General features: G+C 43.8%; 1 protein-coding gene across 1 annotated transcript in view; it reads left to right on the top strand.

Moving 5' to 3' along the window:
• Nucleotides 1-19,394, top strand: part of PKNOX2 (PBX/knotted 1 homeobox 2) — a 76,301-nt gene that overhangs the window by 26,069 nt on the left and 30,838 nt on the right. Inside the window, exons 2-3 of the mRNA XM_061368404.1 lie at nucleotides 17,929-18,080; nucleotides 18,399-18,476. The gene's annotated coding sequence lies outside the window, so the exon portion shown is untranslated. The remainder of the gene's footprint in view (nucleotides 1-17,928; nucleotides 18,081-18,398; nucleotides 18,477-19,394) is intronic.

Here is a 19,394-nt window from a genome sequence, read left to right as displayed (position 1 = left end):
CCTGGAATGATGCAGTGGAGAATTCTGGGGGAAAAAGAAGCAGTTTTGGTGGCAGGGGTTGCAAACGGCTGTATTATTCCCATTATATTATAAATATTTCTGTATATAGAGATAATAGGTATTATTTATTGTTTCTATATATCATATCGTATGATAAATATCGTATATGTCTTATCATATATCCTATCCTATCATATATTGAACTGTATATATCATACCCTATATATCTCATATAATGCAGTAATATATATTGGAATAATACATAAATATTATTCCAATTATATATGTTACTATATATTGGAATAATAGAGAATAAATAATTGATTGTTCCCATATATATTATATGGCATAGCATAGCAGACAGATAATATATGGGCTTAATGTAGAATATACTCATAGAATAATAACTAATATATATTATTCTCCTATATTGTAACATGTAACATACACCATGCAACAGGTAAGTTATAAATCATTACATATATAATATATATTATAAATAGAAATATATATCATTTATAACATATAATAGATATTAGATAATAGGTAATGGTATTGGGTGACTCTGCCATAATCAGACCTGGAATTTTCTGGCCCCATTAGTAAAAAGAAGACATTAATTCTGGGTATGCCCTATGTTATATATAGCCCATTCCCAGCGCTTGCTTTGGCTTCAGAAATAGTGTCCCTTTCCCGTGCTAGGCAGAAAATTGGATATTTAGACACTGGGGAGCAACAGATCCCCCCAGATCCGCCTCCCAGCATCCCCAAAACGCAGATTCCCGGCTGGTTCAGGGCTCCGGGTGCAGCCTCTCCCCCTGCCCCTCGCCTGCAGCAGCTTTAACTTATTTATTTAAAGTCCCAGCTCAGAGGAGCGTGGCCGGAGCGCGGCCGCTCACATCTGTTTGCACAAGCTCACTGGGGGACAGCGAAGGATTATGGGGCGACGGGAAAGCGGCTCCACGAAGCTGATTCCAACCTTTTTTCCCCCAAACTGCTCCAATACGCTTGGTTTTCACTTGCCTTTTTTTTTTTGCTTTACTTGCTTTTGTTTTTCTTTTCCTCCTTTCTTTTTGCCTGCCTTTTTGCTTTTTCTCTCCTCTTTTTTTGCTTTTCCTTCCCTGTTTTTGATTCTCACTCCATTTTTTTTCTTGATTTTCTTTTTCTTTTCCTTCCCTGCTTTTGCTTGATTTTCTTTTGTTTTTCCTTGCAGTTTTTACTTTTAGGGTTTTTGCAGAGGCATGCAAGCAGCCAGGCCTCCTCTCCCAGCAAGGAATTTGGGGTGAATTTACCCTTTTTTGGCACAGAGGCTCTTTTCTCCCCACATCCTGTTTTTTGGGGGGGGAAGGGATATCACAGCACAAGGAAGCATCACCTCGGTAAGTGAATTTCGCAGTTGCTTCTGTGCCCAGTGGAGCATCATCCCACTAACATCCACAAATACCCCAAACCAGCAAAGATTTTCCCTTGAAATCCAGCAGGATTGTGGCCTGCTTGCTCTAGAATTAAATTATGCAGAAACCACCCCATTTGGGGAAAAAAGGCCAATGGGAATAGTTATTTGTAGAAACAACAGGGTGCCACGTTGTCTCTGCCACCTAGAGTCTTATCCTCTGGGATTGGGGGTGGTTTCAAAGCCAGTGGCCTGAACCTTCAAACAGGCAGAGTTCCTCAGGTGCTGGTGTAGAGTTACTGTGTCACCAACAAATTAGTCCCAGTGAGTCAGTCTCCTTTGGATGCGAGGAATTCCCTCGTCTGTTTTGCTTTTGGAGACTCAAGTTTAATGATGGGAATACACCTTTGCACAGAGGATTACCCATGCTTCTTTTAATTCATAATCCTGTTATTACTCTTTAGCTCATCGTAGGTGACCTGCTGCCCATCCCCTCACTTGCAATCCCAATTTTGTTGCTTATTATCAATTGAAAAATGATGTCTTTTCCTTTGAGAGTGGTTTTTCCCTGCTTGGGCTGAGCAGTTTTGAAGATACCAACTCCAAAAGTTGCTTTAAGCTTGTTGGAAGGTATTGATGCTGCCAGGAAAGGGGATGCTCTGGCTGAGCATCATTAGTGCTGGGGCTTTATTCTTATAATTTGGTATTTGTTAAGTGATCATGGTGTATTTTGAGCCAATAATATTAATTGTCATGAGTGGTTTTCCTGGATAACATGCCAAAATCCGTATAGGATCTCTTCGCCCTGTATGCATCCATGGAGCTGATGCAGAGCAATGGCTCCAAGGCCAGAGGGTGAGCAGTGATTCCACAAGCTGGGATTAATCCTTCTTTTTAATTAAAAACAAATAATTAATTGAAATTAAATTATTCCTGTTTTGGGGATGCATCCAGCTGTGGGAAAACATCTTTAAGGCTGTTAAACCTTGGTTGGATGCTTAAAATCCACATTTTTGCTCCCAAACCTTCAGCCCACCCAAAACATGGATACAAACAGGGTTTAAGGACCAAAATCAGAGCAAAGTTTAATTCTGGTGTTTTCAAACTCTGGAGTTTATGTTCCCATGGCAACCACTATTTTTATCCTCTTAGTTTGGCGCCTTGCGAGATGGAGCCGTCGGGAAATATCCTCCCTCCCAAGACCTGTGAAGGTATTGGGGTCGGGTCAGCAGAGAAACAAAAATACATCCCTGCCTGCCAATAAAACCCCCAAAATTGGGAATTTGGATGATGTCCCTCTCACAATGAGCAAAAAAAAGGCATTTTGAGGGATGTTGTAACCCAGTGGGCCACCAGTCCTTGTGCCACTCTCTATAACACACCCGAACAACCTAGGAACAAGTGAGAACAGATCATTTGTGCTGGAAAAATCTCATTTCCCCTTCTCTGTTTCATTCTTAAATGTTCCAGTTTGGGATGTGGCTTTATGGGTTGAGTTGGAGCTCAAGGAACTCAAGAAAGTAAGGAAAAATCTCTCAAAGTCTCATCATCCAGACCCAAACCAGCTTTTTATCCAAGTTCAGGTCTGCTGTTTACTGTAATTCAATTCTTTTTTTCCAATGCTGGCAAGCTCCTTGCTGTAATTTGCTAAAAATCCGTGAAAATGGAAAAAAAATGGAGATGTTCAGTGTTACCTATCCGGATTTTTTGGTAGGAACTGATGCTCCCAGGTGTCATTTTCAGGACGAGATGGAAATCCACATTTTAAGGTGAAAAGGGCTTTAAGACACTATGATTTTACTCCTAGACCCCAAAATGAGGGGAATTTCACCCCAAAACAATACTAGGAATTTAGGCAAAAGCTAAATCGCTTCAAGCCTACCATATTCTCCGCCTAATATTCAACCCTTATTATATTAGTTATTTTTTAACATTTTCTTTTCCCCTATTCCAAGCATCAACCAGCTCCTGGCAATTGGTGACAACACCGAATTAAACCAAAATTGAAGATTATTGTGCCATATTTTCGCTCTTGCCCGACTCAAACAATGCTGTTGGCATAGAAACAGCCTTTTGCGGAAAGGTCACCTGCAAGGAGGGTGGTTTAGGTGTAATTCAAGGAGATTACAGGGGATTAGAGTACCTTTTATATATATATATTTTACAGGGAGAGGGTGCATGTGGATGTTAGTGTACATACGTATGTGTGCAGACCTACCCATATATATATTTCTCTATATATATTTTAAAGGAAAAATGATAAAGGAGCAATATCCATGAAGATTTGATGCATCAAAAAATCTACGATTAAGGTTTTATGCTTTTCCTATTTGTTTTCCCCTGTTTTTGCCCCCCTCCCCATCACATGCAGTGGGGTGATATGGGAACAGAGCGCTTCTCCTCTGTGTTTTTCTGCTTGGCTTTAATTAAACCTCAGGCAGGGCTGGAAAAATGTGGCGAGACAAGATAATTGTGCTTATTCCCCATGCGGGGCTGTAGCCTGGGCATAGGGAAAAGAAGAGAAAAGGAGAAATTTGGGGGAGATGCAAAGGTGATGGAGGGCTTTGGGATGAAAAACTTGCTTTACAGCCCAGTGACGCCTCCAAATCTGCTGGGTTTTATCCCATTTTGCACCACTGCCTTTTTTCACCCCGCTCCTGGAACCAGGAAAATCAATGCATGGCCAAGGCAGGAATTATAAAGGTGAGATCACTGGAAAATAGTGTTTATATTGGATAAACCTCACCCCCCCCACCGTGTATGTGCTGCTTGCAGCCACAGGAGCAGAAACTCCCAGTGCTGTTTCCCCCAAAATTCCCCAAAGTGATGAAGAAGGAGGTGTCATTAATGGAAAATACAGTGAAAATCCACCAAAAATCACTTGTTGCCTCTTCTAAAGGAGCAGTGTTCAAGGCCAGGCTGGACAGGGCTTGGAGCAGCCTGGTCTAGGGGAAGGTGTCCCTGCCCATGGAACTGGGTGATCTCAGGGTCCTTTCTAAGTCAAACCATTCTATGATTCTATAAAACTATCTTTTTGCCAAGCTTTTCCCCACTGGTAAGGCAAATCAGCACACTGGAAATATTTCTGATGGTGAAACAGGTATTGTGCACCCTGATTTTTATCCTGTTGGCTATAAGAAGTGAGAAAACTGTGGAGATATGGAAATACCTGGGGAAAAATAGGATTCGGAGTGCCTACAATAACAAATTTCTCTGTTGCTCTTCTTGTAGCTATAACAGACCTGGTAGCAAACAGTTGGTTCAGATTACTTCTTGATGATTACAGCTTGTCAGAAAATATTGTTTGCATCCTGTAGGAAATATTATGGTTTAACTCTGTTTTCATTCCAAGAAGTCAAAATATTGAATATAGATATTTATTTAATTTTTTCTACAGTAAAATTCCAAAAGCGTTTTCTGTTTGGACACATGGAAGCAAAAAAAAAAACCTATCAGTTCCGTCTGCAGCCGTGAAATGTTTTGACATTTTTAAATGTTAGTTTCCAATTGACATTTCAACATAAAATAGCATTAAAATGGCACCGAGTGAAGCTGTTGATTTAAACCAAAAATCAAATTTCATTGAGGCATTTCAAAACTTCATCTTTTTCTCTGCTCTGGATTAGTGCTTTGGAAAAAGGAGCATTTATTGGTGAAGAAATCAAATATTCCCCCTCCTTCCCCCCCCTAGTTTTGGAGTTAGAGACTTATGACTCATTTTACCGTGGGATGGTGGTCACCATGCTGGACCCCCTCCAGCTGCCCACTGGAGACAGTGAAGAAACTGGTTTGTCTCTTCTCCTAAGTAGCAAGAGTAAGAGGAAACGGCCTCAAGCTGCGCCAGGGGAGCTTTAGACTGGATATTAGGGAAAATTCCTTCCCCAAAGGGTGCTCAGGCATTGGAACAGGCTGTCCAGGGTAGAATCACCATCCTTGGCAGTGTTCACAAACCGTAGACAAGGTCCTTTGTGGTATGGTTTAGTGGTGGCCTTTGTGGGTAAAGGTATGGACTTGATGATCTTAAAGGTCTTTTCCAATCTAGTTGATTCCAAGATTCTATGATTGGATTAAGCACCACTTATTCCTCACCTCCAAAATGTAAAAGTCCCCAACAAAGTCACATCAACTGAAAAATAAAACCCCAAACTTGCATTTATTCCCATGCTGGTTGATGGCCAACTGTGCTGGAGGTGGGATGCATCTATTCAGCAGGGAGCAGCTGTGTAGGAGATCAGCCAATAATATCTGAATGGAGAGTTGAAAAGCTGCAGCAACCCTCAAAATCGCTTTTACTCTTATTTATCCCAGTCCTTGCAGCTCCCATTCCATGGTAAATAAAATGGAGAACAACATTAAGTGCTGATAAATCAGCCCTATCAGGCACAGGAGGCCACGTGGCAAGTTGGTTGTGCAGCGTGTTGACTTGAATTGGTTCCAAATTCATTAATTGTTTCAATTTCTGGTTGATTTTGGTTATTTTTTTTGGTAGGTCATGATTTGGGGCAGGTTTTGGGCATCTTGGAGCTTCCTTGAGGGAAAGCAGCCATCAGGAGGGGGAAAGGCAAGGAGGGATTTGCACATTGCAGGGATTTGGCTGTTTTCTCTGGTGCTGATGGAGGGGTTGAAGCAACGCACTCCCTTTTCACTCATCATGGTTGGAAGTTGGTGGGGAAGGGTCTTCTTGTGAGTTGATGTGGTTTTGGTTGTAGGAACAACATTTGTCAATGCCCAGAAGGTGATGAGCACCTACAGCCAGAGAAGTTGGAAGAAGCTTTTGCTTCTTCTCATGATTAAGCTTCCATTATCCCAAAAAAGAAAGACAAGAAAACTCCATTTTTAGGGTTTGGTTTTGGGTCCTCCAGTGGTGCCAATCAGCATCTCTTGAGTGGAAATCCAATTTTTTTTCACCCTGGAAAGGCTCATTTCTACGTTCTGACTTCTCATAGATGGCTCCTCTTGGAACAGGCCTTAAGGCCTCTTTCCACAAGTTAGAATAAGAAATATCTAATGAAGAGGTGATTTAAGCTTTGAAAAAAATTTCTGCTTGAAAAATTGCCATTTTCACTGGGTCACTCAATGGCCCTTTGGAAAGATCTTCTCAAGTTCGACCAGAATTGATGGCCAGGCTACAATTACAGAGTGCTCTTTCCAGCCCACATTGCCAAATGAGGTTATAAATAGGTCTCTTTCTGGGGATTTCTTGCAATATCTGAAGTCACTTTATAGCAACATTTGATTTTTATGGCAGTCTTCAGGCAACTGGCTTGAGTCCTGCTTCTGCATAGTGTAGTCATCAACACAAAGTTGGCTCTTCTCTGAAGGGTCAACACATTACTCATTGCCATTGTAGTAATCAGTGCAGGGCTGGCTTTTCTCTGAAGAGTCAATATGTTACTTGTTGTCTATTGGAGTCATCAAAGCAGGGCCAGGTTTTCTTTGAAGGGTCGAGGTGTTTCTCATTGATTTTGTCATCAGTGCAAGGTTGGCTCTTCTCTGAACGGTCAATGCGTTACTCATTGCTGGTTTTTAATAGCTGCTCAAATAAATCTGCGTCAGTAAATGCTTCATAACCACAGTTTGTTGGGGAAGCAGGACATCTATTTTCTATGGCATAGATGATCTTAAGGTCTTTACTAACCATTCTATGATTCTAAGATCTTTCCAGAATTTGCTTTTTTCTTGCTTGGAATTTGTCTAAAAATAGGTAAATTCTCAACTTCCATGGAAATGGAAGTGCCTGGGAACAAGCTAATGGTGAGTTTCTGGACTTAACTTTATGGCTTCCCTTCATTTTCTTTGAATATTAATCAACATGAATTAATGGGTCGACAGTGCAGATTATCAGCATTCCACAGGATAAATGCCACGTCCACACTTAATCTCAAATGGCTAGATTTCATTTTGTTGGAAAAAAGGAATCCTGAAAATACGCATCTTTCCTCAAGAAACATCAGATTTCCTGGATCTACATTTTTCATGGAAGGACTCTGTGATTCTTATCATGAGCACAGACATCAGTAATAGCACCTTGTATGGAGGAGAACCGATCACATGCAGCTCAAATCTATCACAGCCTTACTGCAGGCTATTAATAGTTTATTAACTCCATTTAAACTCAGCCTAAATGCTCCTGGTGTGCCAAGTGTCTCTGCATAGAAATTATGGAGAAAAGAGGTTTGTAATGGAATTATGGAGCGGTGCTGGGGCACATTTGCAACCCACGTCAGTCTCTACAGAGCCACATTACTCCAAGTATTCGTGATATAGCATTGGTGAATTTTGAGGGGGGTTATTCCCACTTTGCACAAGGTTTGAAGCATCAAATGCTTCTCAGGAGTGCATTTCCAGCTGCATTTCTTGCTGAGTCAATCCAAAGGCTGGGTTTTGGCATGATCAGCCAAAAGTTGACTGAAGTTTGGAGGGATGAACACTTGAAGCCAGTTGTCATGGGGTAACTGAGGTAAGGGGAAACCCCTAGATTTTGGAAATCTATTCCCATGAGAAGAACAGTTTTTCCAGCCTGCTCCTTCCTATGGAGAAACTCAAACTTTGGGAAGGGCTTATGGATGGTGAAAAATGTTCTGTTACTGGAAGAGTCTGTGCCTGAGATGGGAATTTAGAGTATATATTCGCTTTTACTGCTGATACACGGCAAGGGGGGACCCCATCATTTAATCTCAAGCACTCCCTTCTTGCCAAACACAGGAAAATACTTTAAAAATTCATTTTCTGCCCCTCTTTTCACTTTGCTGTGATGTTTCTTTGTCTCTTGTCGGGTATCGAGAGTCAAGCCGGGACATTAATATTGATGTGGACCTCGGTTATTAGGAGCTGCATTTCTGAGTGTGCCAGGAGCATATAAATACTATTATCGGGTAATTAGTGAGCATCAAGCTGAGTTTGGAATGAGCAGGCACTTGGTGTCCTACTTTTGGAGGGGAATTGTGGTTTATTTTGGTTGGTTGGTGGGTTTTTTTTTGCATTGGGTGGTTGGGGTTTTGCCCCAGTGAGGAGCCAAAGAAATGGAAATCCCAGCTTGGGAGCACCTGGGTGCTCAGTGAAACATCACGAAGCAAAACAGAGAACAGAAACTGGAAGAAAAAAGGGCTTCCAGGGTTTTTCCTTACTGGAAATCTCCTGTATTTGAAATGCAAAATCACGCCTGAGTTTCTTATTAATTTTTTACCTTTTTCATTCCTTCTATCCCTTCCTGCCGGGGTGGAGTTTCTTGGTTTGCAGTGTCTCTTGCCGTGTCCCACTTTAATTTTGCTTCTCTGGCCCTGCAAAAGTTTTGGAAAGCTTCAGTATTGCCACAGGGCAAATGCAACTGGGTTGCTCGGGTTGGCTGCACCACCTGAAGAGCAGATGCTCCTTGTATTTCCTTGCTCTTCAGCCCTTTTTCCATAGGGGACGTGTTTTTATTTTATCCTCTTGCCCATCCCCTTCTCCCCAGTAAATACAGGAAGGGTTTTTCTATCAAACAGCGATGAAGAGACATCCCAGGGTCATGGCTCTGTCTCCAGATCTTGCTCTGTATCCCGTAACTGGGCTTTGATTGGAATGCTGTGTGAATAATTTAGGGGTGTTTTGCATCTTTTATACCTCTGAACTCCCACTAAAAGGGGGGTTTGAGATGCTGCTACCTGCAAAATAGTGTCTGAAGGTGATAAAAAAGCCCTCAATTTTTCATGAGCTAAGAGGGATGTGGGTGGGGAGCAGGGAAGCCCCTGAATACAGGGAGGTTTAACACATTAATTTCATGTATTAACATCTGAGAAAGGGCACCTGCAGTGAGTGCAGCATGGTCCTGGTGTTTCCCTACCTGGAAGCATTGGAAAAGCAGGGATGCTGGATGATTGTCATCCCTTGTGGGGAGCCATCAGGTAAATCGCTGCATCTCACTGCACCCATGGGGAAATCACTGCGTCTCACTGCACTCAGGGTGCAACCCCAACTTCTTCCTCTGCTCTGACCCATCCCCAGTGTTACTGTCCCCCTGGTTTTGTTTCTCTAATTGCAGCTCAGTCACTGGCTTTCCCTCACCATGGTGGTGATTTGGGTCAAATCTTCCCATTTTCACACTTCTTCATTGCTTTCGGATGCTCCGGGAGGAGTTTTCCTAGCGGGGGCCAGCTGCATCCCAGGGCTGCGCGAGCAGCAACATGTGGTCTTTGGCAGGGTGTCAGCGTCAAGCTGCTGGAAAAGATTTTAAATTCCCAACTAATTTCTTTGCTGTGAAACAAATGAATCTTCAGAAGGGCCTTTCCTCGCAGCTGCTAAGCCATCTAATTTATCTGAGTCATTTACAATTTGTGATGGGACTGTTAAAAGCCTGATGTGGGGATCAACATCACTTAGGCATGGGGGTTGGTTTGTTTCTTTATTTAATTATTTCTTTTCTTGGCCTTTTGGGTTGGAATTTCTCACTGGATTTGCCCCCAGAGGCACCAAACTGTGTTTGGAAAACGTCAGCTCCGTCTCTCCAGCCCCTTTGTCATGGTGGGGCAGCTCGGGCTGAAAGCACAAACCGCAGCCCACCCATGGGGACGTGCTGCCCTGCTACTACTTAACTGCTTCAAAGTACCTGTCTGTGATATGAAACATGCCATAAAATTAATACATTCCAGATGTCCCTGCAAATTCCCTTCAGCTTCGCCATCCACCTGAAAGCAGCTGATGCAGCGAGGCTTCTTGGTCCCTGCTGCTTTAGAACAGGATGGTGGCTCATTTAGAGTTGCAATTTGGAAGTTGGGGGCATCACCAGACCAGGGTGATGCCCCCAGGTCCTGCCCGGTGCAGTGTGGGGTGAGGAATTCAGATACCGAGGTGCCAGGGGGTGATTGCACTCTTTGGGATTGAGAAGGTGGGGTCTCCATCTTTAGTTTCTGGGGAGATCTTCATCCTTATGGCTGGAGGGGACCTCTCTCTGTCCTTGTAAGTTCTTCATGCTTGGTTTGGGAGATCTCCATCCTTGGAGTGTGGGGAATCTCCACCCTTAGGGTTGTAAAGGTCCTTGGGTTTTGGGGATCTACATCCTCAGGGTTGAGGGGATCCCTGTACTTGCAGATGAGAGGATCTCAATCTTTGGGGATGAGGGTTCTTCACCCTTGAAGGGTCTCCATCCATGGGGCTGGGGATCTCCACCCCTGGATCCATGGAAGGCAGACCTCTGTCCTCCATCTCGGATGAAGCTAGGACCCACATCCCCCTCCATACCACAACACCCACCTTGTGTAAGAGCCATGGCGTGTCTAGCCAGGCTCATGCTTGGACTTCTGCAGTTTTGGGATGATGGCAACCTGCTGCTTCCAGCCAGCTCAGCAAGTATAACCTTAATTTACTGAAAGCTCCATAGAAAACACATTGGTGTGTGTGTTTGTTGTTGAATGGGGTATTTCCAGGAGACACAGGCAACAGTTTTTCTGGTATGCTCCACATTAGGGCCTTGCTGGCTGGCAGGACCATAGAAAAGCTGTAGTAACGATGCTGTAGAAGTAGATACAAAAGCTAAAATTACTATTCATCACTAATACGTTCATGGCACTAATTAATTTTTAAACAGCCTCACTGGGGACCTCATTGCTAAAACATGATGTTCCCTCCTCCAGCACCATAACTGTTAACTCAAAACAAAGCAGAAGAAAGCTGGGAAGGATGAGAAACCGCAGTGTCCATCAGACAGCATCCAAGCCTTGAACTTGGAGGGGATTTCTCTGACGGCCAAATCCTGCTGCTGTGCCTGGGGGGATGCTTTGTTACACCCATCCAGGCAGATCTTTTGGGGGTGGGGAGTCCAATCCAGCTTCCCTGGAGTGCAGTAATGTCACCTGAGTTGTGAGCACACTCAGGGCAAAGGGAAAAGCTCTTTTCTCCATCGCCACCTTGAGTCCAGCTATTAATTCCAGCCTTTTAAGTTTCATCTTCTCCAAAAGGGAATTGAGCAAGCTGCAAAGCAATTTATATTTAAAAAGTCAAGTCCAGTGGTTTTATTTCTTCTCCTCACTTATCTTTTAATATTGAAATGAGGGAATTTGGTGGCTTGGGGCAAATCTCGGCTGTTCTCTAGGACTGGTGGTACCAGGTTCTGGCCTGAACCAGGTTGAGTGTAAAAATGTGTAAAAAATGACAGTTGCACCATTGAAATATGTTGGTTTTGCTATTGGGAAGAGGCTTTACCGCATGCCAGTAGCAGCCCTGGGGTCATGGAGGGCTGTGACCAAGGGGAACACATGCACGCCCCGAGATGGGGCGATTTCTGTTTCCATATGGAAAAGGGATGTGGCATCTGGTTTCACTCCCAGCAGCTGGCAGCTTGAAGCCTGTGTTTTGCGTGGTGCAGAGTAAAGAGAAAATAAAGTGTCGAATTGTTTGGCATTATCAAGGATTTCTGCTCCCCAGGACTCCTGCATAAAGAGATGGAAATTTTAGCTGCTGGAGCCAAGAAACACACAGAAGTATATGAATTTATTACATTTTATCTCATTCCCCTGCAAACAGCGCTGGAAATGTCAAAAGATCATCTATTGTTTCGTCGTTTAGAAAGAGTTTTTGTTTTCTAGTTGTAATTTCTTTGATGCCTGGCTGTGGGGAAGGAAGAGGAATTGGAGCAGGAGCTGGCAGGTTGAACGTGCAGGTTTGTCTGGCCGCGGAGCGCCGTGCATTTAAATTTCTCCCATCCCGGGTTTTTAATTTAACAAATGTAATTAAGGCTGGGGTAGGTGCTCAGATTATTCATTTACTCCAGATGGAAGAGAAAAAATTAAATTGAATGCAAATTCCGTAATCAGACATGAAGTTGAGGGTGTCGGACGTGACGGGGAAGTGTCAGCACATTAATCGGACCGCTTTCCCTAAACAGCACCCAAATCTAAGAGCCAGGGATTATTTGAATAATTGAGGTGGCATTTGATAAGATATCTGATTGCTGATATCTCCTTAAGACCAAGCCCTAATTGTAATTCTCCATCAAGAAGGATTAATCTGCGTAACAGGATGTGCTGGGAATTGTGTGGTGTCAGGCTGCATCCCTTGAATCTTGGTCTTTTATCCAGGGCTGCCATGCCCAGGGAGGGTGCCAAAGTGATTTATAGCTTCTCCTTTTACTTTATATATGTGTCAGGAGGTAGTCAGGTTGTGAGGCTTGGCTATGGGGATCCAGGGCTGCCCATGGCTTCCAATGTGGGACCTGTATTTTGGAGGTGCATCACTGAAGGATGCATCATTGCATTTTTATGTCCCTTCTTAATGTCTTCAGGGCACAATTAAACCCTTTTCCCCTGTAAAATGGAGATGAACTGTCCTGACTTCAGCAGAAGACCTTGCTGGAGGACCATGACTCCATCCATAACACTGGTCATCTGATGGGACCCAGCCTTGATGCTTTTGGAAAGCTGCTGGGGGTCAATGGACAGTGGGTCCCAACTCAGCCTTGATGGGTGGCAAGAGGAATTTCAAGTTGATCCGGCAGCAGGCACTTGGTTGTAATTGTGGAAAGCTTTACTTGCATTTCCAAAGCATTTATGCATTCTTGTAGGAGAAACAGCATTTTCGTAGAGTCCTTTTCACAGGAGCTGCTGGTTCCTGTTGAAACCAGGCATGTAAGAGTAGGGAGATAGGGGTGGCTGTTCTTTCTTGAGTCCCACACCTTGGGTCATATTAGAAAGGAATTAAAGTGGTGAAAATGCCAATTTAAAACCCAAATCTATTCACCTTGAAAATTTGGAGGGTGTGATTTTAGCCGGGCTTTGAGGGGTCTGTTCCCAGCCAGACAGGCGAGATCTCCCCTCCCAGCAAACCCAACTTAAATCACTTGAGATAAGTTGCGTGTTATCTTAAGGTTGCAAATTGCTTGTTTGCTCCTCCAGCAGAAGCTGTTAATTCAGAACAATTAATGCACTGTTGACGAAGCATATGGGAGGCGTTCCCAGGGAAAAGAGCCTGTTGGGGATGGAGAGCCCCAGCGCTTGCAAAATCCAATGGATAGCTCCAGTTTGTCTTTCTTTTGAGATCCCGGTAGGCCAGGGAGTTATCCCCCAAATCCCTGTTGAATGGAGCTGAGTGATGCTCAAACCAACTGAGTCTCTAGACCTAACTAGAAATAAAGTGCTGATGTTCATTGCTGGGATGAATTCACTGTTGAGGGAGTGCTGCACCACCCTGTCCATCGTTAAAGTATTTCTTCTTGACGAAGAGATAATGAAACCTCAAGTGAATGCTAAAATAATGCCATGCCTTTTTGAGAACTCCTTTGCAGTGCCATGAAATGCTGCTCTGGCTCCATCCTTTCAGCTTTTTTGCAGCATCATGTTGGATACCTGCCAATATGAAGATTTGGATACCTGCAGGTGAAGAACAAAAGCCTCAATCTAGAAATAAACCCCCAAATACACCAGCATTGGGTGAACTCAGCCTGCTTCAAAAATTCCTGGGGAAAGGAGCAGTGAAATGAGCTCCTTGCTTTTGCACAAGGGCATAAAACACTCTATTAGACTTTTATGGGATGCTGTGTGAAATACTGCAGCAGTGGAAGATGTTGAAGTTTTGCAGCACTGTGGAGGCTTGTGGGATGGTCCATCCTTCCTTCTGTCCTTTTCATCCATGTGTCCATGCAGCTATCCATGCATCTTTGCATTTCATGTATTTGTTCATCCTTGCATCTGTGCATCCTTGCCACCATTCATCCATGCGTTTATCATTTTTGGTCATGTACCTCTGACCGTAATTGCAAACAAATTTCATTAGAAGCACCCAAGAATTTGTTTTTCACATAGAAAAAAAACCCCCACAAATCCAACTATTTTCCCCTTAGCATGGCCCAGCACTCAGCAGCTTTTTGCATCTCCCCCCAAAATGGTGGGAAAACGTGCCTCTCCTCCCCAAAGGATTTCAGTTTTGGGGAGCACTGCAGCGTAAGCTCCCTGAAACTGAGCTGTGAAAGCCAAGCAGGTCGTCTTTAAAAGCTTCTTCTGCAAACCCTTTCCCGTTATTCCCCCATCTGAGGATGGATGGAGGCAGCATCGGCAAATCTGAATAACTAATCAGAGTCCTCATTAACCCCCCGCCGAGATGCTCAAACATTCACTTTGCTGTTTGTGAAGCAGAAAAAAAAAAAGAAAAAGGAAGACACCCCCCCCATAACCCACCCTGCATTAAAATTGATGTGTTATTAATCCCACTGTTCTGGACCTCATGGGTACCAAATCTGCCATGGTCTTGCCTGAGGCTGAGCAGTGTGATGCTGCTTCCATGGGGCACTTTGACTTTCCATTATTTATCGGTGCAGCGTAGCGAAGCTGCTTTTGTTCCCTGGGTCCAGATGTGTTCACATGTGTCCATCCAGGGAAGGGGGGGAGTGTCCAATCTTTCAATACGTGCTCCTTTTAGATAATGCAAATTGCCTGTAGCAGGACTCCACCATCTCTCCTGGACCATGTTTTGCCACAAAACTGCTTCGCTTTTCCAGGAATACAGACATACTTTGTGTGTATGGGAATGTCTTCAGTGTTTTCATAGAATTACAGAACCACAGATTTGTTTGGGTTGAAAGGACCTTAAGACCATCCAGTTCCAATCCCCCTGCCACACAGGGGTGCCTCATATTAGACCACGTCACCCAAGTCTCTGTCCAACTTGGCCTTAAACACTGCCAGGGATGGGGCAGCCACAGCTTCTCTGGGCACCCTGTGCCAGCACCTCAGCACCCTCACAGGGAAGAATTTCTCCCTTATATCTAACTTGAACTTCCGCTGTTCCAGTTTGAACCCATCGCCCCTTGTCCTGTCATTACAGTCCCTGATGAAGAGTCCCTCTCCAGCATCCTTGTAGGCCCCCTTCAGATACTGGAAGGCTTTTCACCCTTGCTGAGCAAGAAAGGGCTTGCTCCTGGCTGCAGTGTGGGGTATAACGATAATTCAGCAAAACCCATCAGTGTTACTGGACATGTCACCATTTGTGGCAGAGGATCTGGCATCAAAATTGTTAAAGAATTATCACAATTAGACATTTATTGTGATGATGAGGTTGGAAACGTCATCTGCTCATGTTGGAAACAAGGTGACACGCTGGGAAAAGCCTGCTTGGTTTAAAATCCTAGCCCTTTATCAAAGATCTTGGATTTTGTTTTGCTAAAAGCCAACTTTATTAGCATTTGCTTACACTTGATTAAATCTTTATTAACAGGGATGCCCTTGGCTTTTTGCAGTGTGGGTACAGGCTGAGGTTCCTATCTGTGCTGTTGGGTGTTATTCAGGTCAAGTAGATGAGGATTTAGGGCATTTTTTGGGATTGATTAGGGTGTTTGAGGGGTTTGATGTCTCATTTATGACTCTGGGGCATCTGTTCCATGTAACCATGAGTGCCTGGGACACCGTGTATCTTGCTGGCTTGCGTCGCCCACAGTGGAACATCTTGAAGAAGGCATCTCCTCCATTCCCTTTTGCATCAGGAGGACTTCAAAGGCCTCTGCTAAACTTCAAAGGATGTCTTTTGAAGTCGGTGGAAGTCTGTGCTGGCTCAAAAAGGCTTCTCTCCCTCTGCAAGAGTATTCAGGGAGATGTCCCTGGTGGGGTTGGCTTGTGGTGCTCTTTGTGATGGGGACAAAAATGGCATCTTTTGTGCAAAAGCTGCATAAGCCTGTACTTTTGTCCTACATGCATGCAGCATGTAAGACCTTGGCCCTGATGACCTCCAAGGGGGAAAATCAGTCTACCAGAGTTCTTCTGGCACTGGCAGAGTCTTATTTATCTGTTCCTTTTCCCCCAGTACTACGCTTTGCTCACACGGTGAGCCCAGATAACTATAGTCTTTCCCACAGGATGGTAAAGTCTTTACAAAGGATTACTGCAATTTATGATTTTTTTCATCACTTTGTCAGGACAAATCCAGTGCAAATCAAATCCCAGGTCCTCAATGTGTATTTGGTGTCAGCCTCTGCAAGATCCTCCAAGACACGAACCCATAGGTGTTTTTTATTCTTGATCATAAATATGCTTCATAGTTCAGCTGCTGTTGCAGTGGAAGAGTTCTGGACTCAAGCCCCTCCTGAGCACTTAGTGTAAACCCAGATTAGATCTCTAAACCTCTTGGCAGGACCTACGCTTGCCCGAGAAGTCAAGAGGTACCTTGGCCTTTTGCCCCTTTCATCAAGTTTTCCATGTTTGGGGATTTCTGCCCTATTTTGCTTGAAATCACCCACTTGCTTTCATCTCTCTCCTTGGGCAATGGCCTTAGGGATGTCCAGATTTCCAGTAGTCGCTCTTTACAAGCTTCCTCATATACCTCTGTCTTTTGGACCCATACTCCTGGTTGCAATGGTGGACACAGGCTGGGAGGGCACCAAAAAGTGCTAGTGGTATTACTGCAAGTGGTTTGGGGTGGAATTAAAACCAGGGAAAATGGTTCTCATGGACCTCCCATACACCCAGAGGTGTAGCTCTCTGCAGGCGACATATAGCAGAGATGCATCCTTCAGGTATACCTTGGAGATCTGAGAAGCTGTCTGGAGGTGGTGTATGTCATGGTAGATATATCGCATGTATATTGAAGACCTGAGGAGCTCTCTGGAGGTGATGTATATCTGGAGGTGCATATATCAGATGTACATTCGAATCTGAGCAGCTCAGCAGATCATGTATATTTATGTATACCAGACATATATAATCAATCTGAGGAGGTTTGTGCAAAGTTACATGTATCAAGGTAGATATATTGGATGTATATTGAAGAACTGAGGAGGTCTCTAGAGGTGATGTGTTCATGCTAGATGTATCAGATATATAATGGAGATTTGAGATGCTCCAGACAGCTGACATTTATCAGGGATGTATGTGTCAGATGTGTATTGGTGAGGAGCTGTCTAGAGGTGATTTGTATCAAGGTAGATATATCAGATGTATACTGAAGATCTGAGAGCACCACAGAGATTGTGTGTATCAAGGGACGTATATCACACATATCTTAGAGATCTAAGGAGTTCTCTACCAGGTGATGTATACCAAAGTAGATGGACATATATCAGAGATCTCAGGTGATGCTTATCGTGTAACATAGAGGTAATATCTGTGGATGATGTATATGGAGGGAAGTTTATCAAATGGATATTGGAGATCAGCAGGGCTCGCCAGATTTGATGTGTATTCAGAGATCTGGGGGATTTTCTATCTTTCATTTTTTATTTCAGTCAAACACAAAACACCCCCACAGCTGTGCTGATCCTTGCTCATCCCATCTTCATTTTGACACTGGATCTGCTTAAATCCCAACCTCAGCCTCTGTAAAGGCCAGGTCCTTGGTAGAAGCACAATCATCTCTGACACCTGTGTGGACTTTTCCTTACTAAATAACAGTTGGGGGCTCCATTGGTTTTGGCTTACTGGCTCTTCCCTAATTTTGCACCATCTGAGCTCGAGTGTAAAAGCACATTTACACTCAAATGAAGATTGTAACTAACCAGGGGGATGGCAACAGCTGATGTGAACTCATGGTGCAGCCAACAGCAATGCTGTTTCATTGCTTTTCCCCTTTTCTCTCCTTTTCAGACCCGGATTGTACCAGTAACCCTCAGTGAGATCCTGTGCTGGGGATTCACCACCCCCCAGGAACACAAAAGGACAGGACGGGACCACATCGCCCTTCATCCTTTGCGGATAGACCGGCCACAAGCACACCTCTGTTTTCTGGACCCATCTCGGTTCGACCTCTAAAAATCTAATTTATTAGTTATCCTTCCTTAGAGATGTTCACATCTGCCCAGACAAAACCCTGCAGTCTGACTTAGCTCAGCCATCAGCGGTGCTTTCACCTTCAAGGGGATATTCCCACCTATGTTTTCCTTGATTCCTCCTATTTTCCTCACTATCCTGCAAACAATGCATTGCCCACCATGGTTTTCCTGCCACTGCCAGAAGACCATCCATAGTGCAGAAAGCTGCATTCTCTGCTTAATATTTCACCCTCTCATTTCACCATTTCTCTCAATACTTACATATTCCATCCTTTGCTTTCCCAGGTTGTGATCCCTACCCAGAAGATCTCATTTTTTGGGCGGCAGGAACACACTTGCAGCTCCCTGAGCACCCCCCAAACGGTAAGGCTGCTTTGGTTTGTATGTATTCGGCAATTCTATATATAGAATCATAGAATCACAGAATCAACTAGGTTGGAAAAGAACTTTAAGATCTTCAAGTCCACACCTTTACCCCATGACTTCCAAGGCCACCGCTAAGCCATGTCACTAAGGGCCTCATCTGCATGTGTTTTGAACACTTCCAGAGACAGTGATTCCACCTCTTCTCTGGGAAGCCTCTTTTAATGCCTGACTAAAAGTAATTTAATATATTAATTGAGCAGGATGTGGTGAGTCCTGACCTCCGTGGGGCTTTATTTGGGGGAATTTATGCTCTTTTCTGGTACACCCAATTTATATCATGCCTTCCCTAGATACACTAAGCATTTGGGGGAGATTTATACTTTTTTTTTGCTGTGTAGGGAGTCTTGATTTAAAGCTCAAGTGTTGATAACATGTTGTTAAGAGCCCTACAAGCCGTAGCCAGCCTGGAGGAAAACACAGATATATTTTTGTACAAATACCCTGAAATATGGGCTGTTATCACTGCAAACTTTTGGCACATCAGTAGGATGTGGAGAAATGGTCACCAGCTAAAAATAACTGAAACACAGAGCTTAAAATAAGATCTACACGAAACCAAGGGTCTCATAGTCCTTTACTCAACCCCAATGGCTAAAATTAGGGCCTGTCAGAGTGACAAATGTCTTCATCTGTGCCAAAACTGTAGGCACCCAGCAGGTGACAAAGAAAATTAAACCTCATTGGCTGCAACTTCCCTCCTAAAAGAGTAAAGAGAAATCCACCTTCAATATCCTGAATAAGTGCCTGACTTCTTCCTAAACTGGGAATACTTAGGGTGGGTGCATCTCAGGGGAAAACCCAAGAGCTCCATTTGGTCTACAGTGCAGAAAAGCCTCAATAGCAGGATTATTGCAG

This window comes from Neopsephotus bourkii, unplaced genomic scaffold, assembly GCF_033783945.1.
Source record: "Neopsephotus bourkii isolate Nb327-2 ecotype Australia unplaced genomic scaffold, CSIRO-AGI_Nbou_v1 NB_1433, whole genome shotgun sequence".
In the NCBI taxonomy this organism is placed as follows: Eukaryota; Metazoa; Chordata; class Aves; order Psittaciformes; family Psittacidae; genus Neopsephotus; species Neopsephotus bourkii.
Note: the sequence above shows the minus strand (reverse complement) of the source record. Positions and strands in the feature narration are given on the sequence as shown.